Below are 25,561 nucleotides of genomic sequence, written 5' to 3'. Positions count from 1 at the left end.
CAACCCTGGGCTTGGGAGTTGTGGGAGGACCCCGCGGAGGCGGCTTGGGCGGCTGCGGAGGGGGGGGCGGCGGCGGCGGCGGCGGCGGCGGCGGCGGCGGCGGCGGCGGGGGCGGAGGAGGCCGGGAGAGCAGAGGCGGGAGATTGAGGGAGTATGGCGATGGTGGCGGCGGCGGCGGCGGCGGGGGCTGGGGCGGAGGCGGGGGAGATGGCGGTGCTGGAGGCGGGGAGAGCAGAGGAGGGAGATTGAGGGAGTGCGGCAATGGCGGCGGCGGGGGCGGGGGTGGGGAACAGGGCAGCACTGGCGGCGGGGATGGGGAGCGCGGTGCTGGCGGCCGAGGTGGGGAGAGCAGAGGAGGGAGTTTGAGGGAGTACGGCGATGGCGGCGGCGGGGGCGGGGGAGGGGGCGAGGGCAGCGCTGGCGGAGGGGGTGGGGAGCGCGGTGATCGCGGCGGCGGCGGGAGAAGCGGGGGCTGATCGCGAGCAGCGTTGGCGGCGTCGGCGGCAGCGGCGCGGGAGGGTTGCGAGGTCGGCGATGGAGGCGGCGGCAGCGTTGGGGGCTGTGTCGGCGGGCGCTGGGCGCGGGGAGGGTTGGCGCCGGCCCCGGCGGCGGCGGTAGCGGGGAAGAGGGCGGTGCTGGCGGCGGAGGAGGGGAGAGCAGAGGCGGGAGATTGAAGCAGTACAGCGATGGCGGTGGCGAGGGCGGGGGCAGGGGTGAGGGCAGCGCTGGAGGGGGGTGTGGGGAGCGCGGTGATGGCGGCGGATTTGGCGGTGGCGGCGGGGGCGAGGGCAGCGCTGTTGGCGGTGGCGGCGATCGAAGGTCGGCGAAGGGATCGAGATGACAGCCTCCGGGACTGAAGAGGACTGAGAAGAGGGTGTGCGGGGGAGCCCTGGCCGACGGGCCTGGTGTGCGGCCGGGGCTGCCAGCTTGTAGTGCCTGGCGGCTAACCCTCTGCTGGTCAGGGGGACCTTCGGCTGGCTGGGCGGCTGCAGAGAGGCAAGGGGCGGCAGGGGTTCGCAGGGAGCCACGCCGGGGCGGCGATGCAAAAGGAGAGGCGAGCAAAAGCCTGCAGCTATTCCCAGGCGGTCTCCCATCCAAGTACTAACCAGGCCCCTCCCTGCTTAGCTCCCGAGATCAGACGAGATCTGGCGCGTGCAGGGTGGTGTGGCCTTAGGCGCTGGGACCCGGCTCCCGGCACTCCAAGAGCCTGCTCCCGACCTGCTTCTGAGCGCACGCCATGCTGCTGGGCCGCTCGGGTGGCGAGCACGTCTGCCCGAGCGCCTCCCGCCAGCTCCCCGCCTCCTCCGGACGCCGCTGGTGTGGGCGACGGGCTACTCCTGGCCCGCAGCGAGGCCCCTTCGCGCCCCCCAGTGGCTCTAACGGGCCTCCGTCACTTCCCTGACTGTGACATATGTCTGGGCGCCCTGGCATCCTGGGCCTCCCCAGGCCCCGAAGGGCTTTTACCCCGCCCCCCTACCCCAACCCCTCTCATCTCCCCCCAGCCCCACAACCGCACACCCCCCTTGCTGCTGTGCTGTCCCCACCTCTCAGGGCCACCGAGGGGGTCGCAGGGTCCTCTCAGTCCCCTCCACCCTAGGGACGTGCAACCCAGGCCCTGGCCCTGGCCGGCCCCACCCACTGGCCCAAAGCCAGGGAGAGCCACCCGCCACCAGGGGGCAGCACCTCCAGTCCGCCGCCACCCTTCCTCACACAGCCTTCTTTCTGGGTTCTCGCCCCTCGTCAGCGACCGGCGTCCCGCCCGATCACTGTTCACTTCACTGGCTACACGTCACCTCTCCTGACCCAGGGAGGTGAGAGAGAGGATGAGAGAAGGCCAGAGACAGAGCAAGAGAGAGGCGGAGAGAGACCGACGGGGACTGTGGGGACAGACTCGCAGAGAGCACTTTCCAGGCTCTGGGCCTCGCGTGGAGGGGTGCTGCGTGGGGGCTGCATGGATATCAGCCGTGACCGCTTGGCCATCAGCTGTTGCCAGTTGGCCATTGGCCACCGGCAGAGCTGCGGTGGCCAAGCTAGGAAGCGCGGATTGTGGACTGCAAATTGCAGAGGGGCGCGGACTGCAGTTGGCCGGCTTGGTGGGTCGGTAAGTTGGCGGGTCTGTTGGTTGGCAGAGAATCGGCCGGCAGGCTGGGGATCGGGCGGCTCCGGCTTGCCGAGTCTCCAAGCCAGCCGCCCGTGAGACATGGTGCTATGAGCCCCCTATCCGTGGTCTGTTGGTGTTCCCTCTTGGCCTCGCCAAATCCTGCATTCTTGTGCGGGCAGAGGGGCTAGAGTCCCCGCAGGACAGGGACAGACAGACAGAACGGGAGGAGGAGTAAGAGGGAGCGAGATGGAAATATACACGTATATGTACATGTATGTATCTAGACATACAGAGAGACATGGACAGAGACAGAGAAAGAGGGGGCTGGCACGCGGGGAGAGAGCTCCTGAGCCAGAGCCAGGGCCCAACAGGCACCTCTCAGAGCCTGACAGATATGGGGTGGGGGAGGGTGGGAGGGACGCACAGGCGGGCACACGGAGTGTTACAGACGCACTGAGGCTGTGTTGAAGTGGCGGCTCCTCCACCGGAGTGTGGTCGTGCCCGGGGCTGGGCTCCTCTAAGGAGGCATTGCCCTGGCGTTGGCAGTCACCATTGAAGCCTCCGGGGCGGCCCGCCAGGGTCTCCGGAGGGCCTGTGGTCTCTGAGCCCCGCCCAGGCACCCGCCCGCGGGAGGAGAGTGGCACCCCCAGGCACCCTGGTTGTGAGGGTTGTGTGCCTGCGTGCCTGCTCTGCCCTTGTGGTGGTCTCCCCTGGAGTCGATGTCGCGTGGTGTGTTGGGGTGCTGCTCCCGCCGTCCCCTGGTTTGTCCCGGCTCTTTGTGCCCTGTGTTTCAGGGACACCGTGGCCGGCGGGAAGGGAGGGCTCCTGGCTCTTGTGGGAGACGGGAGGGGCGCGCGGGGGTGTGGGGCGAGGTGCCTGCCAGCGGAGACAGAAGACTCCGGTGGGGCGGGGCGTGTGGGCGTCCCGTTTGCCCGAGGTCACGCCGATCGTGTGTGTCGGGACCCGAGGGCAGGCGCAGGGATGGGCGTGCCCTGGGCTCGGGGAGAGGTGCAAAGCACCGGCACGTCCTGGGATGGAGAGAGCCTGGTGGAGGCCTGCGCCGGCAGGCAGCCCTGGGCTTGGGCGTTGGGGGTTGCGGCGGCGGCAGGGTCGGGGAGCGAGAGGGAGCCCTGCGATGGCGGTGGCGGCGACCGAGAGGCGGCTGACTGCTGCAGGCTGAGGGCCTGCCTTGGCGAAGAGCACTAAGAAGAGGGAGTGGGGGGGAGCCCTGGCCGACAGGCCTGGTGTGCGGCCGGGGATGCGAGCTTGTAGTGCTGGGCGACTGACCCTCCTCTGGCCAGGGGGACCTTCGGCTGCCTGGGCGGCTGCAGAGGGGCAAGGTGCGGCAGGGGTTCGGAGGGAGCCACGCCGGGGCGGCGGCGCAAAAGGAGAGGCGAGCAAAAGCCTGCAGCTATTCCCAGGCGGTCTCCCATCCAAGTACTAACCAGGCCCCGCCCTGCTTAGCTCCCGAGATCAGAGGAGATCGGGCGCGTTCAGGGTGGTATGGCCCTAGACGCTGGGACCCGGCTCCCCGCGCCCCAAGAGCCTGCTCCCGGCCTGCCTCTGACCGCGCGCGCCGTGCTGCTGGGCCGCTAGGGTGGCGAGCACGTCTGCCTGAGCGGCTCCCGCCCGCTCCCCGCCTCCTCCGGACGCCGCTGGTGTGGGCGACGGGCTACTCCTGGCCCGCAGCGAGGCACCTTCGCGCCCCCCAGTGGCTCCACGGGCCTCTGTCACTTCCCTGACTGTGACATATGTCTGGGCGCCCTGGCATCCTGGGCCTCCCCAGGCCCCGAAGGGCTTTTACCCCGTCCCCCTACCCCAACCCCTCAAATCTCCCCCCAGCCACACAACCGCACACCCCCCTTGCTGCTGTGCTGTCCCCACCTCTCAGGGCCACCGAGGGGGTCGCAGGGTCCTCTCAGTCCCCTCCGGCCCTAGGGACGTGCAACCCAGGCCCTGGCCCTGACCGGACCCATCCACAGGCCCAAAGCCAGGGAGAGCCACCCGCGCCACCAGGGTGCAGCATCTCCAGTCTGCAGCCACCCTTCGTCACAAGCCTTCAGTCTGGGCCCTGGAACCCTCGTCAGCGACCGGAGCCCCGCCCGATGTCCGGTCCCTTCACTGGCTACACGTCACCTCTCCTGACCCAGGGAGGTGAGAGAGAGGATGAGAGAAGGCCAGAGACGGAGCAAGAGAGAGGCGGAGAGAGACAGACGGGGACTGTGGGGACAGACTCGCAGAGAGCACTCTCCAGGCTCTGGGCCTCGCGTGGAGGGGTGCTGCTTGGGGGCTGCATGGTCATCAGCTGTGACCGCTTGGCCATCAGCTGTTGCCAATTGGCCACTGGCCACCGGAGGAGCTGCGGTGGCCAAGCTAGGAAGCGCGGATGGTGGACTGCAAATTGCAGAGGGGCGCGGATTGCAGTGGGCCCGCTTGGCGGGTCGACGGGCGGTGTGTCGGTGGGTTGGCAGAGAAGCGGCCGACAGGTTGGGGATCGGGCGGCTCCGGCTTGCCGTGTCTCCGAGCCAGCCGCCCGTGAGACATAGTGCTATGAGCCCCCTATCCGTGGCTCTGTTGGTGTTCCCTCTTGGCCTCGCCATATCCTGCGTTCTTGTGCGGGCAGAGGGACTAGAGTCCCCGCAGGACAGGGACCGACAGAGAGAACGGGAGGAGGAGAAAGAGGGAGCGAGATCGAAATATACACCTATATGTACCTGTATGTACCTAGACATACAGAGAGACATGGACAGAGACAGAGAAAGAGGGGGCTGGCACGCGGGGAGAGAGCTCCTGAGCCAGAGCCAGAGCCCAACAGGCACGTCACAGAGCCAGAGAGACATGGGGTGGGGGAGGGGGGAGGGACGCACAAGCGGGCACACGGACTGGGACAGACGCACTGTCGCTGCTTTGAAGTGGCAGCTTCTCAACCGAAGTGTGGTCATGCCCGTGGCTGGGCTCCACTAAGGAGGCAGTGCCCGGGCATTGAAAGTCACCCTTGAAGCCCCCGGGCCGGGCGGGAGGGCCAGTGGGCTCCGAGCCCCGCCCAGGAACCCCCCGCCCCGCGGGAGGAGAGTGGCAGCCCACAGGCACCCTGGTTGAGAGTGTTGTGTGCCTGCGTGCCTGCACTTCCCCTTGTGGTGGTCTCTCCTGGAGTCCGAGGGCGTGCGGTGTGTTGGGGTGCTGCTCCCTCAGTCCCCTGCTTTGTCCCGGCTCTTTGTACCCTGTGTGTTGGGGCCACTGCGGGAAGGGAGGGTTCCTGGCTCTTGTGGGCGATGGGAGGGGGCGCGCGGGGGTGTGGGGAGAGGTGCCTGCCGGCGGAGACACAGGCTCGGCTAACTGCTGCTGGCTGACTGCCTGCCTCGGCGAAGAGGACTAAGAAGAGGGTGTGGGGGTGAGCCCTGGCCGACGGGCCTGGTGTGCGGCCGGGGCTGCCAGCTTGTAGCGCCGGGTGGCTGACCGGCCTCTGGCCAGGGGGACCTTCGGCTGGATGGGCGGCTGCAGAGGGGCAAGGGGCGGCAGGGGTTCGGAGGGAGCCACGCAGGGGCGGCGGCGCAAAAGGAGAGGCGAGCAAAAGCCTACAGGTATTCCCAGGCGGTCTCCCATCCAAGCACTAACCAGGCCCCTCCCTGCTTAGCTCCCGAGATCAGAGGAGATCGGGCGCGTTCAGGGTGGTACGGCCATAGACGATGGGACTCGGCTCCCCGCGCCCCAAGAGCCTGCTCCCGGCCTGCCTCGTGAGCGCGCGCCATGCAGATGCGCGGCTCCGGTGGTGAGCATCGACCTGCTGGCCGGCTCTGCCAGCACCGCGTCCCCCTCCCAGTCCGGCTCCCCGCCTCTTCCGAATGCCCCAGGCGTGGGCGGCGGGCTACTCCTGGCCGGCAGCGAGGCCCCTTCGCGCCACCCGAGGCTCCATGGGACACTGCCACTTCCCTGATGGTGCCAGAATTCGTGGAACTCTGGCATCCTGGGACTCCCCGGACCCAGACCGCCATACACCCCGCACCCCTACCGCCACCAGGTTTACCAACAACCGCACCCCCAAGGCTGGGGGAGGCCTGCACCAGCAGGCAACCCTGGGCTTGGGAGTTGTGGGAGGACCCCGCGGAGGCGGCTTGGGCGGCTGCGGAGGGGGGGGCGGCGGCGGCGGCGGCGGCGGCGGCGGCGGCGGCGGCGGCGGGGGCGGAGGAGGCCGGGAGAGCAGAGGCGGGAGATTGAGGGAGTATGGCGATGGTGGCGGCGGCGGCGGCGGGGGCTGGGGCGGAGGCGGGGGAGATGGCGGTGCTGGAGGCGGGGAGAGCAGAGGAGGGAGATTGAGGGAGTGCGGCAATGGCGGCGGCGGGGGCGGGGGTGGGGAACAGGGCAGCACTGGCGGCGGGGATGGGGAGCGCGGTGCTGGCGGCCGAGGTGGGGAGAGCAGAGGAGGGAGTTTGAGGGAGTACGGCGATGGCGGCGGCGGGGGCGGGGGAGGGGGCGAGGGCAGCGCTGGCGGAGGGGGTGGGGAGCGCGGTGATCGCGGCGGCGGCGGGAGAAGCGGGGGCTGATCGCGAGCAGCGTTGGCGGCGTCGGCGGCAGCGGCGCGGGAGGGTTGCGAGGTCGGCGATGGAGGCGGCGGCAGCGTTGGGGGCTGTGTCGGCGGGCGCTGGGCGCGGGGAGGGTTGGCGCCGGCGCCGGCGGCGGCGGTAGCGGGGAAGAGGGCGGTGCTGGCGGCGGAGGAGGGGAGAGCAGAGGCGGGAGATTGAAGCAGTACAGCGATGGCGGTGGCGAGGGCGGGGGCAGGGGTGAGGGCAGCGCTGGAGGGGGGTGTGGGGAGCGCGGTGATGGCGGCGGATTTGGCGGTGGCGGCGGGGGCGAGGGCAGCGCTGTTGGCGGTGGCGGCGATCGAAGGTCGGCGAAGGGATCGAGATGACAGCCTCCGGGACTGAAGAGGACTGAGAAGAGGGTGTGCGGGGGAGCCCTGGCCGACGGGCCTGGTGTGCGGCCGGGGCTGCCAGCTTGTAGTGCCTGGCGGCTAACCCTCTGCTGGTCAGGGGGACCTTCGGCTGGCTGGGCGGCTGCAGAGAGGCAAGGGGCGGCAGGGGTTCGCAGGGAGCCACGCCGGGGCGGCGATGCAAAAGGAGAGGCGAGCAAAAGCCTGCAGCTATTCCCAGGCGGTCTCCCATCCAAGTACTAACCAGGCCCCTCCCTGCTTAGCTCCCGAGATCAGACGAGATCTGGCGCGTGCAGGGTGGTGTGGCCTTAGGCGCTGGGACCCGGCTCCCGGCACTCCAAGAGCCTGCTCCCGACCTGCTTCTGAGCGCACGCCATGCTGCTGGGCCGCTCGGGTGGCGAGCACGTCTGCCCGAGCGCCTCCCGCCAGCTCCCCGCCTCCTCCGGACGCCGCTGGTGTGGGCGACGGGCTACTCCTGGCCCGCAGCGAGGCCCCTTCGCGCCCCCCAGTGGCTCTAACGGGCCTCCGTCACTTCCCTGACTGTGACATATGTCTGGGCGCCCTGGCATCCTGGGCCTCCCCAGGCCCCGAAGGGCTTTTACCCCGCCCCCCTACCCCAACCCCTCTCATCTCCCCCCAGCCCCACAACCGCACACCCCCCTTGCTGCTGTGCTGTCCCCACCTCTCAGGGCCACCGAGGGGGTCGCAGGGTCCTCTCAGTCCCCTCCACCCTAGGGACGTGCAACCCAGGCCCTGGCCCTGGCCGGCCCCACCCACTGGCCCAAAGCCAGGGAGAGCCACCCGCCACCAGGGGGCAGCACCTCCAGTCCGCCGCCACCCTTCCTCACACAGCCTTCTTTCTGGGTTCTCGCCCCTCGTCAGCGACCGGCGTCCCGCCCGATCACTGTTCACTTCACTGGCTACACGTCACCTCTCCTGACCCAGGGAGGTGAGAGAGAGGATGAGAGAAGGCCAGAGACAGAGCAAGAGAGAGGCGGAGAGAGACCGACGGGGACTGTGGGGACAGACTCGCAGAGAGCACTTTCCAGGCTCTGGGCCTCGCGTGGAGGGGTGCTGCGTGGGGGCTGCATGGATATCAGCCGTGACCGCTTGGCCATCAGCTGTTGCCAGTTGGCCATTGGCCACCGGCAGAGCTGCGGTGGCCAAGCTAGGAAGCGCGGATTGTGGACTGCAAATTGCAGAGGGGCGCGGACTGCAGTTGGCCGGCTTGGTGGGTCGGTAAGTTGGCGGGTCTGTTGGTTGGCAGAGAATCGGCCGGCAGGCTGGGGATCGGGCGGCTCCGGCTTGCCGAGTCTCCAAGCCAGCCGCCCGTGAGACATGGTGCTATGAGCCCCCTATCCGTGGTCTGTTGGTGTTCCCTCTTGGCCTCGCCAAATCCTGCATTCTTGTGCGGGCAGAGGGGCTAGAGTCCCCGCAGGACAGGGACAGACAGACAGAACGGGAGGAGGAGTAAGAGGGAGCGAGATGGAAATATACACGTATATGTACATGTATGTATCTAGACATACAGAGAGACATGGACAGAGACAGAGAAAGAGGGGGCTGGCACGCGGGGAGAGAGCTCCTGAGCCAGAGCCAGGGCCCAACAGGCACCTCTCAGAGCCTGACAGATATGGGGTGGGGGAGGGTGGGAGGGACGCACAGGCGGGCACACGGAGTGTTACAGACGCACTGAGGCTGTGTTGAAGTGGCAGCTCCTCCACCGGAGTGTGGTCGTGCCCGGGGCTGGGCTCCTCTAAGGAGGCATTGCCCTGGCGTTGGCAGTCACCATTGAAGCCTCCGGGGCGGCCCGCCAGGGTCTCCGGAGGGCCTGTGGTCTCTGAGCCCCGCCCAGGCACCCGCCCGCGGGAGGAGAGTGGCACCCCCAGGCACCCTGGTTGTGAGGGTTGTGTGCCTGCGTGCCTGCTCTGCCCTTGTGGTGGTCTCCCCTGGAGTCGATGTCGCGTGGTGTGTTGGGGTGCTGCTCCCGCCGTCCCCTGGTTTGTCCCGGCTCTTTGTGCCCTGTGTTTCAGGGACACCGTGGCCGGCGGGAAGGGAGGGCTCCTGGCTCTTGTGGGAGACGGGAGGGGCGCGCGGGGGTGTGGGGCGAGGTGCCTGCCAGCGGAGACAGAAGACTCCGGTGGGGCGGGGCGTGTGGGCGTCCCGTTTGCCCGAGGTCACGCCGATCGTGTGTGTCGGGACCCGAGGGCAGGCGCAGGGATGGGCGTGCCCTGGGCTCGGGGAGAGGTGCAAAGCACCGGCACGTCCTGGGATGGAGAGAGCCTGGTGGAGGCCTGCGCCGGCAGGCAGCCCTGGGCTTGGGCGTTGGGGGTTGCGGCGGCGGCAGGGTCGGGGAGCGAGAGGGAGCCCTGCGATGGCGGTGGCGGCGACCGAGAGGCGGCTGACTGCTGCAGGCTGAGGGCCTGCCTTGGCGAAGAGCACTAAGAAGAGGGAGTGGGGGGGAGCCCTGGCCGACAGGCCTGGTGTGCGGCCGGGGATGCGAGCTTGTAGTGCTGGGCGACTGACCCTCCTCTGGCCAGGGGGACCTTCGGCTGCCTGGGCGGCTGCAGAGGGGCAAGGTGCGGCAGGGGTTCGGAGGGAGCCACGCCGGGGCGGCGGCGCAAAAGGAGAGGCGAGCAAAAGCCTGCAGCTATTCCCAGGCGGTCTCCCATCCAAGTACTAACCAGGCCCCGCCCTGCTTAGCTCCCGAGATCAGAGGAGATCGGGCGCGTTCAGGGTGGTATGGCCCTAGACGCTGGGACCCGGCTCCCCGCGCCCCAAGAGCCTGCTCCCGGCCTGCCTCTGACCGCGCGCGCCGTGCTGCTGGGCCGCTAGGGTGGCGAGCACGTCTGCCTGAGCGGCTCCCGCCCGCTCCCCGCCTCCTCCGGACGCCGCTGGTGTGGGCGACGGGCTACTCCTGGCCCGCAGCGAGGCACCTTCGCGCCCCCCAGTGGCTCCACGGGCCTCTGTCACTTCCCTGACTGTGACATATGTCTGGGCGCCCTGGCATCCTGGGCCTCCCCAGGCCCCGAAGGGCTTTTACCCCGTCCCCCTACCCCAACCCCTCAAATCTCCCCCCAGCCACACAACCGCACACCCCCCTTGCTGCTGTGCTGTCCCCACCTCTCAGGGCCACCGAGGGGGTCGCAGGGTCCTCTCAGTCCCCTCCGGCCCTAGGGACGTGCAACCCAGGCCCTGGCCCTGACCGGACCCATCCACAGGCCCAAAGCCAGGGAGAGCCACCCGCGCCACCAGGGTGCAGCATCTCCAGTCTGCAGCCACCCTTCGTCACAAGCCTTCAGTCTGGGCCCTGGAACCCTCGTCAGCGACCGGAGCCCCGCCCGATGTCCGGTCCCTTCACTGGCTACACGTCACCTCTCCTGACCCAGGGAGGTGAGAGAGAGGATGAGAGAAGGCCAGAGACGGAGCAAGAGAGAGGCGGAGAGAGACAGACGGGGACTGTGGGGACAGACTCGCAGAGAGCACTCTCCAGGCTCTGGGCCTCGCGTGGAGGGGTGCTGCTTGGGGGCTGCATGGTATTCAGCTGTGACCGCTTGGCCATCAGCTGTTGCCAATTGGCCACTGGCCACCGGAGGAGCTGCGGTGGCCAAGCTAGGAAGCGCGGATGGTGGACTGCAAATTGCAGAGGGGCGCGGATTGCAGTGGGCCCGCTTGGCGGGTCGACGGGCGGTGTGTCGGTGGGTTGGCAGAGAAGCGGCCGACAGGTTGGGGATCGGGCGGCTCCGGCTTGCCGTGTCTCCGAGCCAGCCGCCCGTGAGACATAGTGCTATGAGCCCCCTATCCGTGGCTCTGTTGGTGTTCCCTCTTGGCCTCGCCATATCCTGCGTTCTTGTGCGGGCAGAGGGACTAGAGTCCCCGCAGGACAGGGACCGACAGAGAGAACGGGAGGAGGAGAAAGAGGGAGCGAGATCGAAATATACACCTATATGTACCTGTATGTACCTAGACATACAGAAAGACATGGACAGAGACAGAGAAAGAGGGGGCTGGCACGCGGGGAGAGAGCTCCTGAGCCAGAGCCAGAGCCCAACAGGCACGTCACAGAGCCAGAGAGACATGGGGTGGGGGAGGGGGGAGGGACGCACAAGCGGGCACACGGACTGGGACAGACGCACTGACGCTGCTTTGAAGTGGCAGCTTCTCAACCGAAGTGTGGTCATGCCCGTGGCTGGGCTCCACTAAGGAGGCAGTGCCCGGGCATTGAAAGTCACCCTTGAAGCCCCCGGGCCGGGCGGGAGGGCCAGTGGGCTCCGAGCCCCGCCCAGGAACCCCCCGCCCCGCGGGAGGAGAGTGGCAGCCCACAGGCACCCTGGTTGAGAGTGTTGTGTGCCTGCGTGCCTGCACTTCCCCTTGTGGTGGTCTCTCCTGGAGTCCGAGGGCGTGCGGTGTGTTGGGGTGCTGCTCCCTCAGTCCCCTGCTTTGTCCCGGCTCTTTGTACCCTGTGTGTTGGGGCCACTGCGGGAAGGGAGGGTTCCTGGCTCTTGTGGGCGATGGGAGGGGGCGCGCGGGGGTGTGGGGAGAGGTGCCTGCCGGCGGAGACACAGGCTCGGCTAACTGCTGCTGGCTGACTGCCTGCCTCGGCGAAGAGGACTAAGAAGAGGGTGTGGGGGTGAGCCCTGGCCGACGGGCCTGGTGTGCGGCCGGGGCTGCCAGCTTGTAGCGCCGGGTGGCTGACCGGCCTCTGGCCAGGGGGACCTTCGGCTGGATGGGCGGCTGCAGAGGGGCAAGGGGCGGCAGGGGTTCGGAGGGAGCCACGCAGGGGCGGCGGCGCAAAAGGAGAGGCGAGCAAAAGCCTACAGGTATTCCCAGGCGGTCTCCCATCCAAGCACTAACCAGGCCCCTCCCTGCTTAGCTCCCGAGATCAGAGGAGATCGGGCGCGTTCAGGGTGGTACGGCCATAGACGATGGGACTCGGCTCCCCGCGCCCCAAGAGCCTGCTCCCGGCCTGCCTCGTGAGCGCGCGCCATGCAGATGCGCGGCTCCGGTGGTGAGCATCGACCTGCTGGCCGGCTCTGCCAGCACCGCGTCCCCCTCCCAGTCCGGCTCCCCGCCTCTTCCGAATGCCCCAGGCGTGGGCGGCGGGCTACTCCTGGCCGGCAGCGAGGCCCCTTCGCGCCACCCGAGGCTCCATGGGACACTGCCACTTCCCTGATGGTGCCAGAATTCGTGGAACTCTGGCATCCTGGGACTCCCCGGACCCAGACCGCCATACACCCCGCCCCCCTACCGCCACCAGGTTTACCAACAACCGCACCCCCAAGGCTGGGGGAGGCCTGCACCAGCAGGCAACCCTGGGCTTGGGAGTTGTGGGAGGACCCCGCGGCGGCGGCTTGGGCGGCTGCGGAGGGGGGGGCTGCGGCGGCGGCGGCGGCGGAGGAGGCCGGGAGAGCAGAGGCGGGAGATTGAGGGAGTATGGCGATGGTGGCGGCGGCGGCGGCGGGGGCTGGGGCGGAGGCGGGGGAGATGGCGGTGCTGGAGGCGGGGAGAGCAGAGGAGGGAGATTGAGGGAGTGCGGCAATGGCGGCGGCGGGGGCGGGGGTGGGGAACAGGGCAGCACTGGCGGCGGGGATGGGGAGCGCGGTGCTGGCGGCCAAGGGGGAGAGAGCAGAGGAGGGAGTTTGAGGGAGTACGGCGATGGCGGCGGCGGGGGCGGGGGAGGGGGCGAGGGCTGCGCTGGCGGAGGGGGTGGGGAGCGCGGTGATCCTGGCGGCGGCGGCGGGAGAAGCGGGGGCTGATCGCGAGCAGCGTTGGCGGCGTCGGCGGCAGCGGCGCGGGAGGGTTGCGAGGTCGGTGATGGAGGCGGCGGCAGCGTTGGGGGCTGTGTCGGCGGGCGCTGGGCGCGGGGAGGGTTGGCGCCGGCGGCGGCGGCGGTAGCGGGGAAGAGGGCGGTGCTGGCGGCGGAGGAGGGGAGAGCAGAGGCGGGAGATTGAAGCAGTACAGCGATGGCGGTGGCGAGGGCGGGGGCAGGGGTGAGGGCAGCGCTGGAGGGGGGTGTGGGGAGCGCGGTGATGGCGGCGGATTTGGCGGTGGCGGCGGGGGCGAGGGCAGCGCTGTTGGCGGTGGCGGCGATCGAAGGTCGGCGAAGGGATCGAGATGACAGCCTCCGGGACTGAAGAGGACTGAGAAGAGGGTGTGCGGGGGAGCCCTGGCCGACGGGCCTGGTGTGCGGCCGGGGCTGCCAGCTTGTAGTGCCTGGCGGCTAACCCTCTGCTGGTCAGGGGGACCTTCGGCTGGCTGGGCGGCTGCAGAGAGGCAAGGGGCGGCAGGGGTTCGCAGGGAGCCACGCCGGGGCGGCGATGCAAAAGGAGAGGCGAGCAAAAGCCTGCAGCTATTCCCAGGCGGTCTCCCATCCAAGTACTAACCAGGCCCCTCCCTGCTTAGCTCCCGAGATCAGACGAGATCTGGCGCGTGCAGGGTGGTGTGGCCTTAGGCGCTGGGACCCGGCTCCCGGCACTCCAAGAGCCTGCTCCCGACCTGCTTCTGAGCGCACGCCATGCTGCTGGGCCGCTCGGGTGGCGAGCACGTCTGCCCGAGCGCCTCCCGCCAGCTCCCCGCCTCCTCCGGACGCCGCTGGTGTGGGCGACGGGCTACTCCTGGCCCGCAGCGAGGCCCCTTCGCGCCCCCCAGTGGCTCTAACGGGCCTCCGTCACTTCCCTGACTGTGACATATGTCTGGGCGCCCTGGCATCCTGGGCCTCCCCAGGCCCCGAAGGGCTTTTACCCCGCCCCCCTACCCCAACCCCTCTCATCTCCCCCCAGCCCCACAACCGCACACCCCCCTTGCTGCTGTGCTGTCCCCACCTCTCAGGGCCACCGAGGGGGTCGCAGGGTCCTCTCAGTCCCCTCCACCCTAGGGACGTGCAACCCAGGCCCTGGCCCTGGCCGGCCCCACCCACTGGCCCAAAGCCAGGGAGAGCCACCCGCCACCAGGGGGCAGCACCTCCAGTCCGCCGCCACCCTTCCTCACACAGCCTTCTTTCTGGGTTCTCGCCCCTCGTCAGCGACCGGCGTCCCGCCCGATCACTGTTCACTTCACTGGCTACACGTCACCTCTCCTGACCCAGGGAGGTGAGAGAGAGGATGAGAGAAGGCCAGAGACAGAGCAAGAGAGAGGCGGAGAGAGACCGACGGGGACTGTGGGGACAGACTCGCAGAGAGCACTTTCCAGGCTCTGGGCCTCGCGTGGAGGGGTGCTGCGTGGGGGCTGCATGGATATCAGCCGTGACCGCTTGGCCATCAGCTGTTGCCAGTTGGCCATTGGCCACCGGCAGAGCTGCGGTGGCCAAGCTAGGAAGCGCGGATTGTGGACTGCAAATTGCAGAGGGGCGCGGACTGCAGTTGGCCGGCTTGGTGGGTCGGTAAGTTGGCGGGTCTGTTGGTTGGCAGAGAATCGGCCGGCAGGCTGGGGATCGGGCGGCTCCGGCTTGCCGAGTCTCCAAGCCAGCCGCCCGTGAGACATGGTGCTATGAGCCCCCTATCCGTGGTCTGTTGGTGTTCCCTCTTGGCCTCGCCAAATCCTGCATTCTTGTGCGGGCAGAGGGGCTAGAGTCCCCGCAGGACAGGGACAGACAGACAGAACGGGAGGAGGAGTAAGAGGGAGCGAGATGGAAATATACACGTATATGTACATGTATGTATCTAGACATACAGAGAGACATGGACAGAGACAGAGAAAGAGGGGGCTGGCACGCGGGGAGAGAGCTCCTAAGCCAGAGCCAGGGCCCAACAGGCACCTCTCAGAGCCTGACAGATATGGGGTGGGGGAGGGTGGGAGGGACGCACAGGCGGGCACACGGAGTGTTACAGACGCACTGAGGCTGTGTTGAAGTGGCGGCTCCTCCACCGGAGTGTGGTCGTGCCCGGGGCTGGGCTCCTCTAAGGAGGCATTGCCCTGGCGTTGGCAGTCACCATTGAAGCCTCCGGGGCGGCCCGCCAGGGTCTCCGGAGGGCCTGTGGTCTCTGAGCCCCGCCCAGGCACCCGCCCGCGGGAGGAGAGTGGCACCCCCAGGCACCCTGGTTGTGAGGGTTGTGTGCCTGCGTGCCTGCTCTACCCTTGTGGTGGTCTCCCCTGGAGTCGATGTCGCGTGGTGTGTTGGGGTGCTGCTCCCGCCGTCCCCTGGTTTGTCCCGGCTCTTTGTGCCCTGTGTTTCAGGGACACCGTGGCCGGCGGGAAGGGAGGGCTCCTGGCTCTTGTGGGAGACGGGAGGGGCGCGCGGGGGTGTGGGGCGAGGTGCCTGCCAGCAGAGACAGAAGACTCCGGTGGGGCGGGGCGTGTGGGCGTCCCGTTTGCCCGAGGTCACGCCGATCGTGTGTGTCGGGACCCGAGGGCAGGCGCAGGGATGGGCGTGCCCTGGGCTCGGGGAGAGGTGCAAAGCACCGGCACGTCCTGGGATGGAGAGAGCCTGGTGGAGGCCTGCGCCGGCAGGCAGCCCTGGGCTTGGGCGTTGGGGGTTGCGGCGGCGGCAGGGTCGGGGAGCGAGAGGGAGCCCTGCGATGGCGGTGGCGGCGACCGAGAGGCGGCTGACTGCTGCAGGCTGAGGGCCTGCCTTGGCGAAGAGCACTAAGAAGAGGGAGTGGGGGGGAGCCCTGGCCGACAGGCCTGGTGTGCGGCCGGGGATGCGAGCTTGTAGTGCTGGGCGACTGACCCTCCTCTGGCCAGGGGGACCTTCGGCTGCCTGGGCGGCTGCAGAGGGGCAAGGTGCGGCAGGGGTTCGGAGGGAGCCACGCCGGGGCGGCGGCGCAAAAGGAGAGGCGAGCAAAAGCCTGCAGCTATTCCCAGGCGGTCTCCCATCCAAGTACTAACCAGGCCCCGCCCTGCTTAGCTCCCGAGATCAGAGGAGATCGGGCACGTTCAGGGTGGTATGGCCCTAGACGCTGGGACCCGGCTCCCCGCGCCCCAAGAGCCTGCTCCCGGCCTGCCTCTGACCGCGCGCGCCGTGCTGCTGGGCCGCTAGGGTGGCGAGCACGTCTGCCTGAGCGGCTCCCGCCCGCTCCCCGCCTCCTCCGGACGCCGCTGGTGTGGGCGACGGGCTACTCCTGGCCCGCAGCGAGGCACCTTCGCGCCCCCCAGTGGCTCCACGGGCCTCTGTCACTTCCCTGACTGTGACATATGTCTGGGCGCCCTGGCATCCTGGGCCTCCCCAGGCCCCGAAGGGCTTTTACCCCGTCCCCCTACCCCAACCCCTCAAATCTCCCCCCAGCCACACAACCGCACACCCCCCTTGCTGCTGTGCTGTCCCCACCTCTCAGGGCCACCGAGGGGGTCGCAGGGTCCTCTCAGTCCCCTCCGGCCCTAGGGACGTGCAACCCAGGCCCTGGCCCTGACCGGACCCATCCACAGGCCCAAAGCCAGGGAGAGCCACCCGCGCCACCAGGGTGCAGCATCTCCAGTCTGCAGCCACCCTTCGTCACAAGCCTTCAGTCTGGGCCCTGGAACCCTCGTCAGCGACCGGAGCCCCGCCCGATGTCCGGTCCCTTCACTGGCTACACGTCACCTCTCCTGACCCAGGGAGGTGAGAGAGAGGATGAGAGAAGGCCAGAGACGGAGCAAGAGAGAGGCGGAGAGAGACAGACGGGGACTGTGGGGACAGACTCGCAGAGAGCACTCTCCAGGCTCTGGGCCTCGCGTGGAGGGGTGCTGCTTGGGGGCTGCATGGTCATCAGCTGTGACCGCTTGGCCATCAGCTGTTGCCAATTGGCCACTGGCCACCGGAGGAGCTGCGGTGGCCAAGCTAGGAAGCGCGGATGGTGGACTGCAAATTGCAGAGGGGCGCGGATTGCAGTGGGCCCGCTTGGCGGGTCGACGGGCGGTGTGTCGGTGGGTTGGCAGAGAAGCGGCCGACAGGTTGGGGATCGGGCGGCTCCGGCTTGCCGTGTCTCCGAGCCAGCCGCCCGTGAGACATAGTGCTATGAGCCCCCTATCCGTGGCTCTGTTGGTGTTCCCTCTTGGCCTCGCCATATCCTGCGTTCTTGTGCGGGCAGAGGGACTAGAGTCCCCGCAGGACAGGGACCGACAGAGAGAACGGGAGGAGGAGAAAGAGGGAGCGAGATCGAAATATACACCTATATGTACCTGTATGTACCTAGACATACAGAGAGACATGGACAGAGACAGAGAAAGAGGGGGCTGGCACGCGGGGAGAGAGCTCCTGAGCCAGAGCCAGAGCCCAACAGGCACGTCACAGAGCCAGAGAGACATGGGGTGGGGGAGGGGGGAGGGACGCACAAGCGGGCACACGGACTGGGACAGACGCACTGACGCTGCTTTGAAGTGGCAGCTTCTCAACCGAAGTGTGGTCATGCCCGTGGCTGGGCTCCACTAAGGAGGCAGTGCCCGGGCATTGAAAGTCACCCTTGAAGCCCCCGGGCCGGGCGGGAGGGCCAGTGGGCTCCGAGCCCCGCCCAGGAACCCCCCGCCCCGCGGGAGGAGAGTGGCAGCCCACAGGCACCCTGGTTGAGAGTGTTGTGTGCCTGCGTGCCTGCACTTCCCCTTGTGGTGGTCTCTCCTGGAGTCCGAGGGCGTGCGGTGTGTTGGGGTGCTGCTCCCTCAGTCCCCTGCTTTGTCCCGGCTCTTTGTACCCTGTGTGTTGGGGCCACTGCGGGAAGGGAGGGTTCCTGGCTCTTGTGGGCGATGGGAGGGGGCGCGCGGGGGTGTGGGGAGAGGTGCCTGCCGGCGGAGACACAGGCTCGGCTAACTGCTGCTGGCTGACTGCCTGCCTCGGCGAAGAGGACTAAGAAGAGGGTGTGGGGGTGAGCCCTGGCCGACGGGCCTGGTGTGCGGCCGGGGCTGCCAGCTTGTAGCGCCGGGTGGCTGACCGGCCTCTGGCCAGGGGGACCTTCGGCTGGATGGGCGGCTGCAGAGGGGCAAGGGGCGGCAGGGGTTCGGAGGGAGCCACGCAGGGGCGGCGGCGCAAAAGGAGAGGCGAGCAAAAGCCTACAGGTATTCCCAGGCGGTCTCCCATCCAAGCACTAACCAGGCCCCTCCCTGCTTAGCTCCCGAGATCAGAGGAGATCGGGCGCGTTCAGGGTGGTACGGCCATAGACGATGGGACTCGGCTCCCCGCGCCCCAAGAGCCTGCTCCCGGCCTGCCTCGTGAGCGCGCGCCATGCAGATGCGCGGCTCCGGTGGTGAGCATCGACCTGCTGGCCGGCTCTGCCAGCACCGCGTCCCCCTCCCAGTCCGGCTCCCCGCCTCTTCCGAATGCCCCAGGCGTGGGCGGCGGGCTACTCCTGGCCGGCAGCGAGGCCCCTTCGCGCCACCCGAGGCTCCATGGGACACTGCCACTTCCCTGATGGTGCCAGAATTCGTGGAACTCTGGCATCCTGGGACTCCCCGGACCCAGACCGCCATACACCCCGCCCCCCTACCGCCACCAGGTTTACCAACAACCGCACCCCCAAGGCTGGGGGAGGCCTGCACCAGCAGGCAACCCTGGGCTTGGGAGTTGTGGGAGGACCCCGCGGCGGCGGCTTGGGCGGCTGCGGAGGGGGGGGCGGCGGCGGCGGCGGCGGCGGCGGCGGCGGCGGCGGCGGCGGGGGCGGAGGAGGCCGGGAGAGCAGAGGCGGGAGATTGAGGGAGTATGGCGATGGTGGCGGCGGCGGCGGCGGGGGCTGGGGCGGAGGCGGGGGAGATGGCGGTGCTGGAGGCGGGGAGAGCAGAGGAGGGAGATTGAGGGAGTGCGGCAATGGCGGCGGCGGGGGCGGGGGTGGGGAACAGGGCAGCACTGGCGGCGGGGATGGGGAGCGCGGTGCTGGCGGCCAAGGGGGAGAGAGCAGAGGAGGGAGTTTGAGGGAGTACGGCGATGGCGGCGGCGGGGGCGGGGGAGGGGGCGAGGGCAGCGCTGGCGGAGGGGGTGGGGAGCGCGGTGATCCTGGCGGCGGCGGCGGGAGAAGCGGGGGCTGATCGCGAGCAGCGTTGGCGGCGTCGGCGGCAGCGGCGCGGGAGGGTTGCGAGGTCGGTGATGGAGGCGGCGGCAGCGTTGGGGGCTGTGTCGGCGGGCGCTGGGCGCGGGGAGGGTTGGCGCCGGCGGCGGCGGCGGTAGCGGGGAAGAGGGCGGTGCTGGCGGCGGAGGAGGGGAGAGCAGAGGCGGGAGATTGAAGCAGTACAGCGATGGCGGTGGCGAGGGCGGGGGCAGGGGTGAGGGCAGCGCTGGAGGGGGGTGTGGGGAGCGCGGTGATGGCGGCGGATTTGGCGGTGGCGGCGGGGGCGAGGGCAGCGCTGTTGGCGGTGGCGGCGATCGAAGGTCGGCGAAGGGATCGAGATGACAGCCTCCGGGACTGAAGAGGACTGAGAAGAGGGTGTGCGGGGGAGCCCTGGCCGACGGGCCTGGTGTGCGGCCGGGGCTGCCAGCTTGTAGTGCCTGGCGGCTAACCCTCTGCTGGTCAGGGGGACCTTCGGCTGGCTGGGCGGCTGCAGAGAGGCAAGGGGCGGCAGGGGTTCGCAGGGAGCCACGCCGGGGCGGCGATGCAAAAGGAGAGGCGAGCAAAAGCCTGCAGCTATTCCCAGGCGGTCTCCCATCCAAGTACTAACCAGGCCCCTCCCTGCTTAGCTCCCGAGATCAGACGAGATCTGGCGCGTGCAGGGTGGTGTGGCCTTAGGCGCTGGGACCCGGCTCCCGGCACTCCAAGAGCCTGCTCCCGACCTGCTTCTGAGCGCACGCCATGCTGCTGGGCCGCTCGGGTGGCGAGCACGTCTGCCCGAGCGCCTCCCGCCAGCTCCCCGCCTCCTCCGGACGCCGCTGGTGTGGGCGACGGGCTACTCCTGGCCCGCAGCGAGGCCCCTTCGCGCCCCCCAGTGGCTCTAACGGGCCTCCGTCACTTCCCTGACTGTGACATATGTCTGGGCGCCCTGGCATCCTGGGCCTCCCCAGGCCCCGAAGGGCTTTTACCCCGCCCCCCTACCCCAACCCCTCTCATCTCCCCCCAGCCCCACAACCGCACACCCCCCTTGCTGCTGTGCTGTCCCCACCTCTCAGGGCCACCGAGGGGGTCGCAGGGTCCTCTCAGTCCCCTCCACCCTAGGGACGTGCAACCCAGGCCCTGGCCCTGGCCGGCCCCACCCACTGGCCCAAAGCCAGGGAGAGCCACCCGCCACCAGGGGGCAGCACCTCCAGTCCGCCGCCACCCTTCCTCACACAGCCTTCTTTCTGGGTTCTCGCCCCTCGTCAGCGACCGGCGTCCCGCCCGATCACTGTTCACTTCACTGGCTACACGTCACCTCTCCTGACCCAGGGAGGTGAGAGAGAGGATGAGAGAAGGCCAGAGACAGAGCAAGAGAGAGGCGGAGAGAGACCGACGGGGACTGTGGGGACAGACTCGCAGAGAGCACTTTCCAGGCTCTGGGCCTCGCGTGGAGGGGTGCTGCGTGGGGGCTGCATGGATATCAGCCGTGACCGCTTGGCCATCAGCTGTTGCCAGTTGGCCATTGGCCACCGGCAGAGCTGCGGTGGCCAAGCTAGGAAGCGCGGATTGTGGACTGCAAATTGCAGAGGGGCGCGGACTGCAGTTGGCCGGCTTGGTGGGTCGGTAAGTTGGCGGGTCTGTTGGTTGGCAGAGAATCGGCCGGCAGGCTGGGGATCGGGCGGCTCCGGCTTGCCGAGTCTCCAAGCCAGCCGCCCGTGAGACATGGTGCTATGAGCCCCCTATCCGTGGTCTGTTGGTGTTCCCTCTTGGCCTCGCCAAATCCTGCATTCTTGTGCGGGCAGAGGGGCTAGAGTCCCCGCAGGACAGGGACAGACAGACAGAACGGGAGGAGGAGTAAGAGGGAGCGAGATGGAAATATACACGTATATGTACATGTATGTATCTAGACATACAGAGAGACATGGACAGAGACAGAGAAAGAGGGGGCTGGCACGCGGGGAGAGAGCTCCTGAGCCAGAGCCAGGGCCCAACAGGCACCTCTCAGAGCCTGACAGATATGGGGTGGGGGAGGGTGGGAGGGACGCACAGGCGGGCACACGGAGTGTTACAGACGCACTGAGGCTGTGTTGAAGTGGCGGCTCCTCCACCGGAGTGTGGTCGTGCCCGGGGCTGGGCTCCTCTAAGGAGGCATTGCCCTGGCGTTGGCAGTCACCATTGAAGCCTCCGGGGCGGCCCGCCAGGGTCTCCGGAGGGCCTGTGGTCTCTGAGCCCCGCCCAGGCACCCGCCCGCGGGAGGAGGGTGGCAGCCCCCAGGCACCCTGGTTGTGAGGGTTGTGTGCCTGCGTGCCTGCTCTGCCCTTGTGGTGGTCTCCCCTGGAGTCGATGTCGCGTGGTGTGTTGGGGTGCTGCTCCCGCCGTCCCCTGGTTTGTCCCGGCTCTTTGTGCCCTGTGTTTCAGGGACACCGTGGCCGGCGGGAAGGGAGGGCTCCTGGCTCTTGTGGGAGACGGGAGGGGCGCGCGGGGGTGTGGGGCGAGGTGCCTGCCAGCGGAGACAGAAGACTCCGGTGGGGCGGGGCGTGTGGGCGTCCCGTTTGCCCGAGGTCACGCCGATCGTGTGTGTCGGGACCCGAGGGCAGGCGCAGGGATGGGCGTGCCCTGGGCTCGGGGAGAGGTGCAAAGCACCGGCACGTCCTGGGATGGAGAGAGCCTGGTGGAGGCCTGCGCCGGCAGGCAGCCCTGGGCTTGGGCGTTGGGGGTTGCGGCGGCGGCAGGGTCGGGGAGCGAGAGGGAGCCCTGCGATGGCGGTGGCGGCGACCGAGAGGCGGCTGACTGCTGCAGGCTGAGGGCCTGCCTTGGCGAAGAGCACTAAGAAGAGGGAGTGGGGGGGAGCCCTGGCCGACAGGCCTGGTGTGCGGCCGGGGATGCGAGCTTGTAGTGCTGGGCGACTGACCCTCCTCTGGCCAGGGGGACCTTCGGCTGCCTGGGCGGCTGCAGAGGGGCAAGGTGCGGCAGGGGTTCGGAGGGAGCCACGCCGGGGCGGCGGCGCAAAAGGAGAGGCGAGCAAAAGCCTGCAGCTATTCCCAGGCGGTCTCCCATCCAAGTACTAACCAGGCCCCGCCCTGCTTAGCTCCCGAGATCAGAGGAGATCGGGCGCGTTCAGGGTGGTATGGCCCTAGACGCTGGGACCCGGCTCCCCGCGCCCCAAGAGCCTGCTCCCGGCCTGCCTCTGACCGCGCGCGCCGTGCTGCTGGGCCGCTAGGGTGGCGAGCACGTCTGCCTGAGCGGCTCCCGCCCGCTCCCCGCCTCCTCCGGACGCCGCTGGTGTGGGCGACGGGCTACTCCTGGCCCGCAGCGAGGCACCTTCGCGCCCCCCAGTGGCTCCACGGGCCTCTGTCACTTCCCTGACTGTGACATATGTCTGGGCGCCCTGGCATCCTGGGCCTCCCCAGGCCCCGAAGGGCTTTTACCCCGTCCCCCTACCCCAACCCCTCAAATCTCCCCCCAGCCACACAACCGCACACCCCCCTTGCTGCTGTGCTGTCCCCACCTCTCAGGGCCACCGAGGGGGTCGCAGGGTCCTCTCAGTCCCCTCCGGCCCTAGGGACGTGCAACCCAGGCCCTGGCCCTGACCGGACCCATCCACAGGCCCAAAGCCAGGGAGAGCCACCCGCGCCACCAGGGTGCAGCATCTCCAGTCTGCAGCCACCCTTCGTCACAAGCCTTCAGTCTGGGCCCTGGAACCCTCGTCAGCGACCGGAGCCCCGCCCGATGTCCGGTCCCTTCACTGGCTACACGTCACCTCTCCTGACCCAGGGAGGTGAGAGAGAGGATGAGAGAAGGCCAGAGACGGAGCAAGAGAGAGGCGGAGAGAGACAGACGGGGACTGTGGGGACAGACTCGCAGAGAGCACTCTCCAGGCTCTGGGCCTCGCGTGGAGGGGTGCTGCTTGGGGGCTGCATGGTCATCAGCTGTGACCGCTTGGCCATCAGCTGTTGCCAATTGGCCACTGGCCACCGGAGGAGCTGCGGTGGCCAAGCTAGGAAGCGCGGATGGTGGACTGCAAATTGCAGAGGGGCGCGGATTGCAGTGGGCCCGCTTGGCGGGTCGACGGGCGGTGTGTCGGTGGGTTGGCAGAGAAGCGGCCGACAGGTTGGGGATCGGGCGGCTCCGGCTTGCCGTGTCTCCGAGCCAGCCGCCCGTGAGACATAGTGCTATGAGCCCCCTATCCGTGGCTCTGTTGGTGTTCCCTCTTGGCCTCGCCATATCCTGCGTTCTTGTGCGGGCAGAGGGACTAGAGTCCCCGCAGGACAGGGACCGACAGAGAGAACGGGAGGAGGAGAAAGAGGGAGCGAGATCGAAATATACACCTATATGTACCTGTATGTACCTAGACATACAGAGAGACATGGACAGAGACAGAGAAAGAGGGGGCTGGCACGCGGGGAGAGAGCTCCTGAGCCAGAGCCAGAGCCCAACAGGCACGTCACAGAGCCAGAGAGACATGGGGTGGGGGAGGGGGGAGGGACGCACAAGCGGGCACACGGACTGGGACAGACGCACTGACGCTGCTTTGAAGTGGCAGCTTCTCAACCGAAGTGTGGTCATGCCCGTGGCTGGGCTCCACTAAGGAGGCAGTGCCCGGGCATTGAAAGTCACCCTTGAAGCCCCCGGGCCGGGCGGGAGGGCCAGTGGGCTCCGAGCCCCGCCCAGGAACCCCCCGCCCCGCGGGAGGAGAGTGGCAGCCCACAGGCACCCTGGTTGAGAGTGTTGTGTGCCTGCGTGCCTGCACTTCCCCTTGTGGTGGTCTCTCCTGGAGTCCGAGGGCGTGCGGTGTGTTGGGGTGCTGCTCCCTCAGTCCCCTGCTTTGTCCCGGCTCTTTGTACCCTGTGTGTTGGGGCCACTGCGGGAAGGGAGGGTTCCTGGCTCTTGTGGGCGATGGGAGGGGGCGCGCGGGGGTGTGGGGAGAGGTGCCTGCCGGCGGAGACACAGGCTCGGCTAACTGCTGCTGGCTGACTGCCTGCCTCGGCGAAGAGGACTAAGAAGAGGGTGTGGGGGTGAGCCCTGGCCGACGGGCCTGGTGTGCGGCCGGGGCTGCCAGCTTGTAGCGCCGGGTGGCTGACCGGCCTCTGGCCAGGGGGACCTTCGGCTGGATGGGCGGCTGCAGAGGGGCAAGGGGCGGCAGGGGTTCGGAGGGAGCCACGCAGGGGCGGCGGCGCAAAAGGAGAGGCGAGCAAAAGCCTACAGGTATTCCCAGGCGGTCTCCCATCCAAGCACTAACCAGGCCCCTCCCTGCTTAGCTCCCGAGATCAGAGGAGATCGGGCGCGTTCAGGGTGGTACGGCCATAGACGATGGGACTCGGCTCCCCGCGCCCCAAGAGCCTGCTCCCGGCCTGCCTCGTGAGCGCGCGCCATGCAGATGCGCGGCTCCGGTGGTGAGCATCGACCTGCTGGCCGGCTCTGCCAGCACCGCGTCCCCCTCCCAGTCCGGCTCCCCGCCTCTTCCGAATGCCCCAGGCGTGGGCGGCGGGCTACTCCTGGCCGGCAGCGAGGCCCCTTCGCGCCACCCGAGGCTCCATGGGACACTGCCACTTCCCTGATGGTGCCAGAATTCGTGGAACTCTGGCATCCTGGGACTCCCCGGACCCAGACCGCCATACACCCCGCCCCCCTACCGCCACCAGGTTTACCAACAACCGCACCCCCAAGGCTGGGGGAGGCCTGCACCAGCAGGCAACCCTGGGCTTGGGAGTTGTGGGAGGACCCCGCGGCGGCGGCTTGGGCGGCTGCGGAGGGGGGGGCGGCGGCGGCGGCGGCGGCGGCGGCGGCGGCGGCGGCGGCGGGGGCGGAGGAGGCCGGGAGAGCAGAGGCGGGAGATTGAGGGAGTATGGCGATGGTGGCGGCGGCGGCGGCGGGGGCTGGGGCGGAGGCGGGGGAGATGGCGGTGCTGGAGGCGGGGAGAGCAGAGGAGGGAGATTGAGGGAGTGCGGCAATGGCGGCGGCGGGGGCGGGGGTGGGGAACAGGGCAGCACTGGCGGCGGGGATGGGGAGCGCGGTGCTGGCGGCCAAGGGGGAGAGAGCAGAGGAGGGAGTTTGAGGGAGTACGGCGATGGCGGCGGCGGGGGCGGGGGAGGGGGCGAGGGCAGCGCTGGCGGAGGGGGTGGGGAGCGCGGTGATCGCGGCGGCGGCGGCGGGAGAAGCGGGGGCTGATCGCGAGCAGCGTTGGCGGCGTCGGCGGCAGCGGCGCGGGAGGGTTGCGAGGTCGGTGATGGAGGCGGCGGCAGCGTTGGGGGCTGTGTCGGCGGGCGCTGGGCGCGGGGAGGGTTGGCGCCGGCGGCGGCGGCGGTAGCGGGGAAGAGGGCGGTGCTGGCGGCGGAGGAGGGGAGAGCAGAGGCGGGAGATTGAAGCAGTACAGCGATGGCGGTGGCGAGGGCGGGGGCAGGGGTGAGGGCAGCGCTGGAGGGGGGTGTGGGGAGCGCGGTGATGGCGGCGGATTTGGCGGTGGCGGCGGGGGCGAGGGCAGCGCTGTTGGCGGTGGCGGCGATCGAAGGTCGGCGAAGGGATCGAGATGACAGCCTCCGGGACTGAAGAGGACTGAGAAGAGGGTGTGCGGGGGAGCCCTGGCCGACGGGCCTGGTGTGCGGCCGGGGCTGC

The 25,561-nt window shown here is 69.1% G+C and overlaps 12 pseudogenes; all 12 read right to left on the bottom strand.

The window, feature by feature from the left end:
• Nucleotides 1-1,056: 1,056 nt before the first annotated feature.
• On the bottom strand, nucleotides 1,057-1,176 carry LOC148756930 (5S ribosomal RNA; annotated as a pseudogene).
• A 2,320-nt stretch (nucleotides 1,177-3,496) lies between these two features.
• On the bottom strand, nucleotides 3,497-3,616 carry LOC148756929 (5S ribosomal RNA; annotated as a pseudogene).
• Nucleotides 3,617-5,666: 2,050 nt separating this feature from the next.
• LOC148756928 (5S ribosomal RNA) lies at nucleotides 5,667-5,786 on the bottom strand (annotated as a pseudogene).
• Nucleotides 5,787-7,222: 1,436 nt separating this feature from the next.
• On the bottom strand, nucleotides 7,223-7,342 carry LOC148756927 (5S ribosomal RNA; annotated as a pseudogene).
• A 2,320-nt stretch (nucleotides 7,343-9,662) lies between these two features.
• LOC148756926 (5S ribosomal RNA) lies at nucleotides 9,663-9,782 on the bottom strand (annotated as a pseudogene).
• Nucleotides 9,783-11,832: 2,050 nt separating this feature from the next.
• Nucleotides 11,833-11,952, bottom strand: LOC148756925 (5S ribosomal RNA; annotated as a pseudogene).
• Nucleotides 11,953-13,361: 1,409 nt separating this feature from the next.
• LOC148756924 (5S ribosomal RNA) lies at nucleotides 13,362-13,481 on the bottom strand (annotated as a pseudogene).
• A 2,320-nt stretch (nucleotides 13,482-15,801) lies between these two features.
• Nucleotides 15,802-15,921, bottom strand: LOC148756923 (5S ribosomal RNA; annotated as a pseudogene).
• A 2,050-nt stretch (nucleotides 15,922-17,971) lies between these two features.
• On the bottom strand, nucleotides 17,972-18,091 carry LOC148756922 (5S ribosomal RNA; annotated as a pseudogene).
• Nucleotides 18,092-19,527: 1,436 nt separating this feature from the next.
• On the bottom strand, nucleotides 19,528-19,647 carry LOC148756921 (5S ribosomal RNA; annotated as a pseudogene).
• A 2,321-nt stretch (nucleotides 19,648-21,968) lies between these two features.
• Nucleotides 21,969-22,088, bottom strand: LOC148756920 (5S ribosomal RNA; annotated as a pseudogene).
• Nucleotides 22,089-24,138: 2,050 nt separating this feature from the next.
• LOC148756919 (5S ribosomal RNA) lies at nucleotides 24,139-24,258 on the bottom strand (annotated as a pseudogene).
• Nucleotides 24,259-25,561: the final 1,303 nt, after the last annotated feature.

Source organism: Rhinolophus sinicus, chromosome 10 (assembly GCF_057876585.1).
Source record: "Rhinolophus sinicus isolate RSI-liver-muscle chromosome 10, RSI-T2T, whole genome shotgun sequence".
Taxonomy (NCBI): domain Eukaryota; kingdom Metazoa; phylum Chordata; class Mammalia; order Chiroptera; family Rhinolophidae; genus Rhinolophus; species Rhinolophus sinicus.
Note: the sequence above shows the minus strand (reverse complement) of the source record. Positions and strands in the feature narration are given on the sequence as shown.